We start from the raw sequence: 7,074 nt of genomic DNA, 5'->3' as shown, positions 1-7,074 counted from the left end.
AGGGGTTGGGGATAGGGGTGGGGGAGGGTTTGGGGGTGGGGTGGGGTTTTTGGGGGCTGGGGGGTGAGGTAGTGGGTGTGGGAGTTTGGCGGTAGTGAGGGGGTGGGGTGGGGTTTTGGGGGGCTAGGGGTTTGGGGGTTGGGGTGGGGGGGTGGGAGTTTGGGGGGTAGTGAGGGGGTGGGGGTGGGGTGGGAGGGTTGGGGGTAGGGGTGGGGGTTAGGGTTGGGGGTGGGGTAGAGGGTGGGGTGGGGTTGGGGGTAGGGGTGGGAGATAGGGGTGGGGGGAGTGGGTTTGGGGGTGAGGTGGGGATTTGGGGGGCTGGGGATTTGGGGGTTGGGGTCGGGGGTGTGGGAGTTTGGGGGGTAATGAGGGGTGTGGGGTGGGGGGGGTTGGGGTTAGGGGTGGGGGGATGGGGTTGGGGGTGGTGTGGTAGGGGTGGGGTCGGGGGTGAGGGACAAGGGGTGAGGTGGAGTTGGGGGATAGGGATGGGGTGGGGGGTGGGATGGGGGCAAGGGGGGGGGACCACCAAACTCCTCGCATGAGTGATACCGACTCGATGACCTTAACTTGATTCAACACGAGAAGGAATTTCAATTAATTGTACAGTATTATCTTTTAAACAAGATGCACTGCAGCAACTCGCCAAGGCTTCTTTCCCAAACCCGCGACCTCTACCAACCAGAAGGACAAGGGCAGCAGGCGCATGGGAACACCACCACCTCCACGTTCCCCTCCCAGTCACACACCATCCTGACTTGGAAATATATCGGCCATTCCTTCATCGTCGCTGGAACAATCCTGGAACTCCCTCCCTAACAGCACTGTGGGAGCACCGTCACCACACGGACTGCAGCGGTTCAAGAAGGCCACCACCACCTTCTCAAGGGGCAATTAGGGATGGGCAATAAATGTCGGCCTTGCCAGCGATGCCCACATCCCCTGAATGAATAAAAAAAAGCATTTGAACAATGTCATGAAGTTTAACAGCGATAAATGCACGAGCTGGGTAAGATACTCCTCGTTACCCAGCTCCGATTGCAGTAAACAACCTGGTTAGCAACCTTCATGTTTATCATTCCTGCAGCAGTTTATTATCGTGTAACCGTCTAAATTCCAGTGTATGTATCACTTAGATAAACTGCACGTGCATTACGGTGCCTTCTAAAGCTTTACTTTCTCTTAATTGCCACTGACCGATTGTTTATTCTCCATCGACCACATCATCACGGTCATAGGCAGTCCCTCGAAACGAGGCTCGCCCACAGGTGAATTAACAGTTGCACACATAGGGCTGTTAACCTGCCTTTGTTTGCTTTCCACACGACTCTATCTTTATTATCTAAGTCGATGAGGGAGCAAATCTCACAATGCAGCAACTGCTAACCACCAAGAGAGCAAAGAAACGGGTCCGAGAGAAGATGAGACAGGGCAAGAAGCACTGGGCAGGTGAAGCTGGAACTTTATCAGCTTGTGGTTGGTGGGAGGAAGAGAATTATCAGGGAAGTCTGGAATTCTAATTTTGAGTCTTGAGAAAGAAGAAGAGAGAAAAGAGCACGAGGTGGGATTTATGATTGCCTTGTCCTGTCAATTTTCTCCCCTTTTTATTTCCTTTGAAGGTATTTGACTCGGTCCGTGTCCTCATTATTTATGTATGAGCCTGGTCAATGGGGAGCCTCACAGCACAGCCTCATGCTGCCCTGCCAGCTCTGCACGTAGTATCACAGGACAGTAATCAACCTTTCACATCTTTACACGGAGTATGACAAATGGCCCCAGTGTCCAATCAGCTCCGCGGCTCAGAGCAGCTCAAGTCAGCACAGACCAGGCGGCATCCTGATCTGCATAGCCTAGCTACTCAACAACAACAACTTGTATTTATATAGCGCCCTTGATGTAGTGAAACGTCCCAAGGTGCTTCACGGGAGTGTAATGAGATACAAATTTGATACCGAGCCGCACAAGTAGAAATTAGAGCAAGTGATCAAAAGCTTGGACAAAGAGGTAGGTTTTAAAGAACATCTTGAAGGAGGAAAGAGAGGTAAAGAGGCAGAGAGGTTTAGAGAGGGAATTCCAGAGCTTGGGGCCCAGGCAACAGAAGGCACGGCCACCAATGGTGGAGCGATTATAATCAGGGATGCTCAAGAGGGCAGAATTAGAGGAGCGCAGACATCTCGGGGGGGGGGGGGGTTGTGGGACTGGAGGAGATTACAGAGATAGGGAAGGGGCGAGTCCATGGAGGGATTTGTAAACAAGGATGAGAATTTTGAAATTGAGGCCTTGCTTAGCCGGGTGCCAATGTAGGTCAGCGAGCACAGGGGGTGATGGGTGAGCGGGACTTGGTGTGAGTTAGGACACGGGGCAGCTGAGTTTTGGATCACCTCTAGTTTACGTAGGGTAGAATGTGGGAGACCAGCCAGGAGTGCGTTTGAGTACTCAAGTCTAGAGGTAACAAAGGCATGGATGAGGGCTTCAGCAGCGGATGAGCTGAATAAACTCACAGAGCCATTGGGAGAGCGGCAGGATAAATCTTCTTTTCAATACGGTGAGGATGCAAGGAGGAGGAAGATTGTATAGGACAGTGAGAAAGGTTCAGAGACCTTGGAGAAAGAGAAGAACTTGCAAACAACAGAAGACACAGAAGGGAAGGTGAGTAAGCAGCAGGTCTGTAACTGTTCACCCCATCCTTTGCCTAGTGCAACCACAGCACTTCCCTCGCTAACCATGGGGAAGAGAGAGAGATGTTGGAGACTGAAGGTAAGAGAAATGTTGTGGCTTTCAAACCTTTCTACATGGGGCAATCCCCTAACCAAACTGATAAAGGTCAATGTCATCGTCCCAAAGGAGAGCCCTGCAGAAAAAGTGTTTCTCAGCATGGAGCAACTGAAGAATTCAGAAATCGGAAGACCCTGCAGAATTCTGGGATACCCTCATGACCTCCTTGACTCCTGGAAGCCCAATTTGAAATCCTGTGGAATATTGTATCGTGGAGCTGGCTCAGGTCTTCTATCTAGTTGTGAAAGTGTTGCTCTTGCTAATGCAGCTCCCCCAGTATGAGTTCTCTATACTCTATAGGTACGTTTGATATCATCCAAAGATGATTAATGTTGCATGAACCAATAACTAATTTAGTTCTATTTTTACTGCCAAAATAATTATCATAAGAATTAAGAGACCATTACTCTTCCATAAAGTAAGATCATTTATCTTGTGCTATAGTAGACTCTCATTATGTGATGAAAAATTACAGAGTTGGTCCAATGTAATTTGAAGTGAAGAGAATTCACAAAGTAACTTTGATTTCCACTCTCACCTCATACCTGCTTGTGATTCTGTTCGTTGCTATGAAGCTCAATTTTAGTAATTAATGAATTGATGAAACAAACAAGAAGTCAACAAATGGCAAATTTCTGGAGTGATTGGTATCGAGATTCCTTCTTATACCTTCAGCATTTCATTGCATTTTTATTGTTAACATTAGATCAGTTTTTTGATGGATAAATAGTAAGGATTGAAGAACACAATACAATGTCAATAATGGACCGGAAGAGTGTGTATATTGGGTTCTCATGCCAGTGCTTGTTTTAACACTCTAAGGTTAACACAGTGCGCATATTCAACAAGGACGGCAATAGAGACACAGGACACTACAGACTCAATAGTCTTACTTGCATTTCATGTAAAATAATGGTACCTCATATCAGCGGCTATTTCTCAGATTTTGCACACTGGGCGAGAAACTGCGTAGTGCCCGGTTTGGGGCGATAACTTTTCAGGGAGCGCAAAAGTATCGGTGGGCGGTAAAGATTTGATTTCAATGGGAACTTCCGCTTTAGTATATAAGAACATAAGAAATAGGAACAGGAGTAGGCCATTTGGCCCCTCAAGCCTGCACTGCCATTTCATAAGATGATGGCTGATCTGATCATGGACTCAGCTCCACTTCCCTGCCCACTCCCCATAACCCTTCACTCCCTTATCGCTCAAAAATCTGTCTATCACCACCTTAAATATATTCAATGACCCAGCCTCCACAACTCTCTGGGGCAGAGAATTCCACAGATTTACAACCCTCTGAGAGAAGAAATTCCTCCTCATTTCTGATTTAAATGGGCGACACCTTATTCTGAGACTAGGTACCCTAGTTCTAGATTCCCCCACGAGGGGAAACATCCTTCCTGCATCTACCCTGTCAAGCCCCCTCAGAATCTTATACGTTTCAATAAGATCGCCTCTCGTTCTTCTAAACTCCAAGGAGTACAGGCCCAACCTGCTCTATCTTTCTTCATATGACAACCCCTTCATCTCGGGAATCAACCTTGTGAACTTTCTCTGAGCAGCCTCCAATACAAGTGTATCCTTCCTTAAATACGGAGACCAAAACTGTACGCAGTACTCCAGGTGTGGCCTCACCAATACCCTGTACAGTTGGAGCAGGACTTCCCTGCTTTTATACTCCATCCCCCTTGCAATAAAGGCCAGGTGTGTAGTGCAGCTTCCCTCGCTTAAAGGGATCGGCCACTGATGGTTGGATTGATCTTCAGACTGTGTCTGTCGGGCCACGGTACCTGTGCTACATGCATAGCAGCCCCGAACACTGAGAGAGCGCGGGGCTGAGCAATCACAGGGGCAAAAGAAAGCAGGAGGCACCAAACTGGGGACATAAATAAAGTTTTCCCCACCTGACCATCACTGCCTTTAAATACCGCTCCCCGCGCGGCCGGCCGAGGTGACCACGCCTCCTGCCGCTATCGCTGTTGACGCCTGGCGAGGCTGCAAGGGGCGGGAGTGACTGTCCCATCCGGGGCGCTAATGGGGCGCTGCCCACCGGATATCATCATGATCTACGGGGTGCTACTGAGCGAGGCGCTAAGTGTTAGCGCCAGGGCAAAACCGCCAGGGATGTTCGCGGCTGTCGGTGATTTTGCCGCGCACGGTCAGTAAGCCCTCAGTGCCCTGTTACCGCTCCCTGCAGGCGCTAACGGGACGCGCAGACCTGGCCAATTTCCCCCCATTGTGTTTACATATGTAAGCACTTTTAAATACTAACAGTTGGGAAACTGGTGAGGAGAGGATTTTGGATTGTGGAGGGAGGGCGTGGGGGGCAGTGGAGTGGAGTGTGGGGTGGGAGAAGTTTATTTGTAGTGGAGGCCCAATCTTGGAGGGGGTTGAGACAGGGAAAGAGAAATGTGTTGGAGGAAATCTGATATTTGGTAGTGAGGGGTGGGGGTGGGGAGGTGTTGCATGTCATGGGGGAGTGGGGGATGGGGGGGGGGGTTGGGTGTGAAATAGTGAAATGGCAGTAGGTGGCACAGGGTTAGTCAGGGGGATAGAGGGACTGCTCAGAAAATGGCATTGGGCCTTGGAAATCAATTGACAATAATTTATATTTTCAGGTGGAATCCATAGTATCCTAACTCGCACCAAGTCCTGTTTACTCATCATCCCCTGTGCTCACTGCGCCATGTCCTAACTGGCACCGAGTCCCGTTCACCCATCACCCTTGTGCTCGCTGACCTACAATGGCTCCCGGTGCGGCAAAACCTAAATTAAAACATTTTCATCCTTGCTTTCAACTCCCTCCATGGCCTCGCCCCTCCCTATCTCTGTAACCTCCTTCAGCCCTACAAACCCCTGAAATATCTGCGCACCTCTAATTCTGCCCTCCTGAGCATCCCTGATTATAATCGCTCAACCATTGGTGGCCGTGCCTTCAGCTGCCTGGGCCCCAAGCTCTGGAACTCCCTCCCTAAACCTCTCCGCTTCTTTCTCCTCCTTTAAGACGCTCCTTAAAACCTACATCTTTGACCAAGCTTTTGGTCATATGTACGAATGTCCTTACGTGGCTCGGTGTCAAATGTTGTTTGATAATCGCTCCTGTGCAGCGCCTTGGGACGTTTTACTGTATTAAAAGCGCTATATAAATGTACGGTGTTGTTGTTTTAGTACCCTGAAACTCACAGTCACCTGAGAACTCACTTTTTGAGTGGAAGCAAGACTTCCTCGATTCCGAGGGACTGCCTATGATGATGATGACAGATATAATTCAGCCCACATATAAAATTTGTCTGTTCTGTCCTTATTTTCATATCATACTTTGATTTTATATATTATTTGTAGATAAATGTAGTTGAATTTATAGTTAAATAGCAAAGATGGCAGCGATTTAGGGAGGGGAGAAGTTGGGCAACTTGGAGCGAAGGGGTTTCTGTGGATTCAGGTGGAGGAGCTGGGAGAGGTACGACAGCACCACCACTGGTGGGAGGGTGTTACAGCAGGACACCCACCGCCACCACAGGCCGTGGACTTCGAAATTTATCACGGACAAAGTTGGCACAAGTGTAACAAAAACATGGCAACAGGAAGCAATATTTTATTAAAAGGAAGTACGTGTAAATCTATTTAATGTAAGTTTTATCGACTATTTTAGCACTTCAGTCTTAGAGGTTCATGCCCAGTAAAATAGAATGACTTTGCTGGAGATCATTAAAGATGGATGTTCAGGCTATAACCCCCAGGGCTCAGTGAGCTTGTCCAGTAGGTAGCTGGAAGGCCCTTATGTCCAATCCTACACCTGAGCTGGGCTAGCTGGTCTCAACCAAGATAGCTTTAGGGAGGGGGCAATTGGCCAGGGTACCCAGACTTAATCACCATCCAACACCCTTGCTGGAGGTGTTTATGTATGGGCATTAAGTGGAGGAAGGAGGTGTCTCCATTGTTGAATGGCCCTCAGCCATTGGTCACTTCACGAGGTACTAGAGAGGACTAGCATATGGAAAATATCCTACCAAGAAGTCAAAAGGGAATTGGATAAGTACCTGATTGAAAAAAATGTTCAGGACTATTGGGAAAGGGCGGGGGAGTGGGACTGGCTGAAGTGCTCTTGCAGAGAGCCGGCACAGGCTCGACAGGCCGAATGGCCTCCTTCCATGCTGTAACCTTTCTATGATTCTAAGCCAGCAGCTTTAGGAAGAGAGCAGAGAAAACTAATGAGGATAATAAAGATGTTTCGGATAAGTGCAGCTTTAGTAAACAGTGAAATTGTGCTCCTCTATTGCTCTGATAATGAAACCAACT

Source organism: Pristiophorus japonicus, chromosome 14, assembly GCF_044704955.1.
Source record: "Pristiophorus japonicus isolate sPriJap1 chromosome 14, sPriJap1.hap1, whole genome shotgun sequence".
Taxonomy (NCBI): domain Eukaryota; kingdom Metazoa; phylum Chordata; class Chondrichthyes; family Pristiophoridae; genus Pristiophorus; species Pristiophorus japonicus.
The sequence above is the reverse complement of the archived record's forward strand: the minus strand, read 5'-3'. Positions refer to the sequence as shown.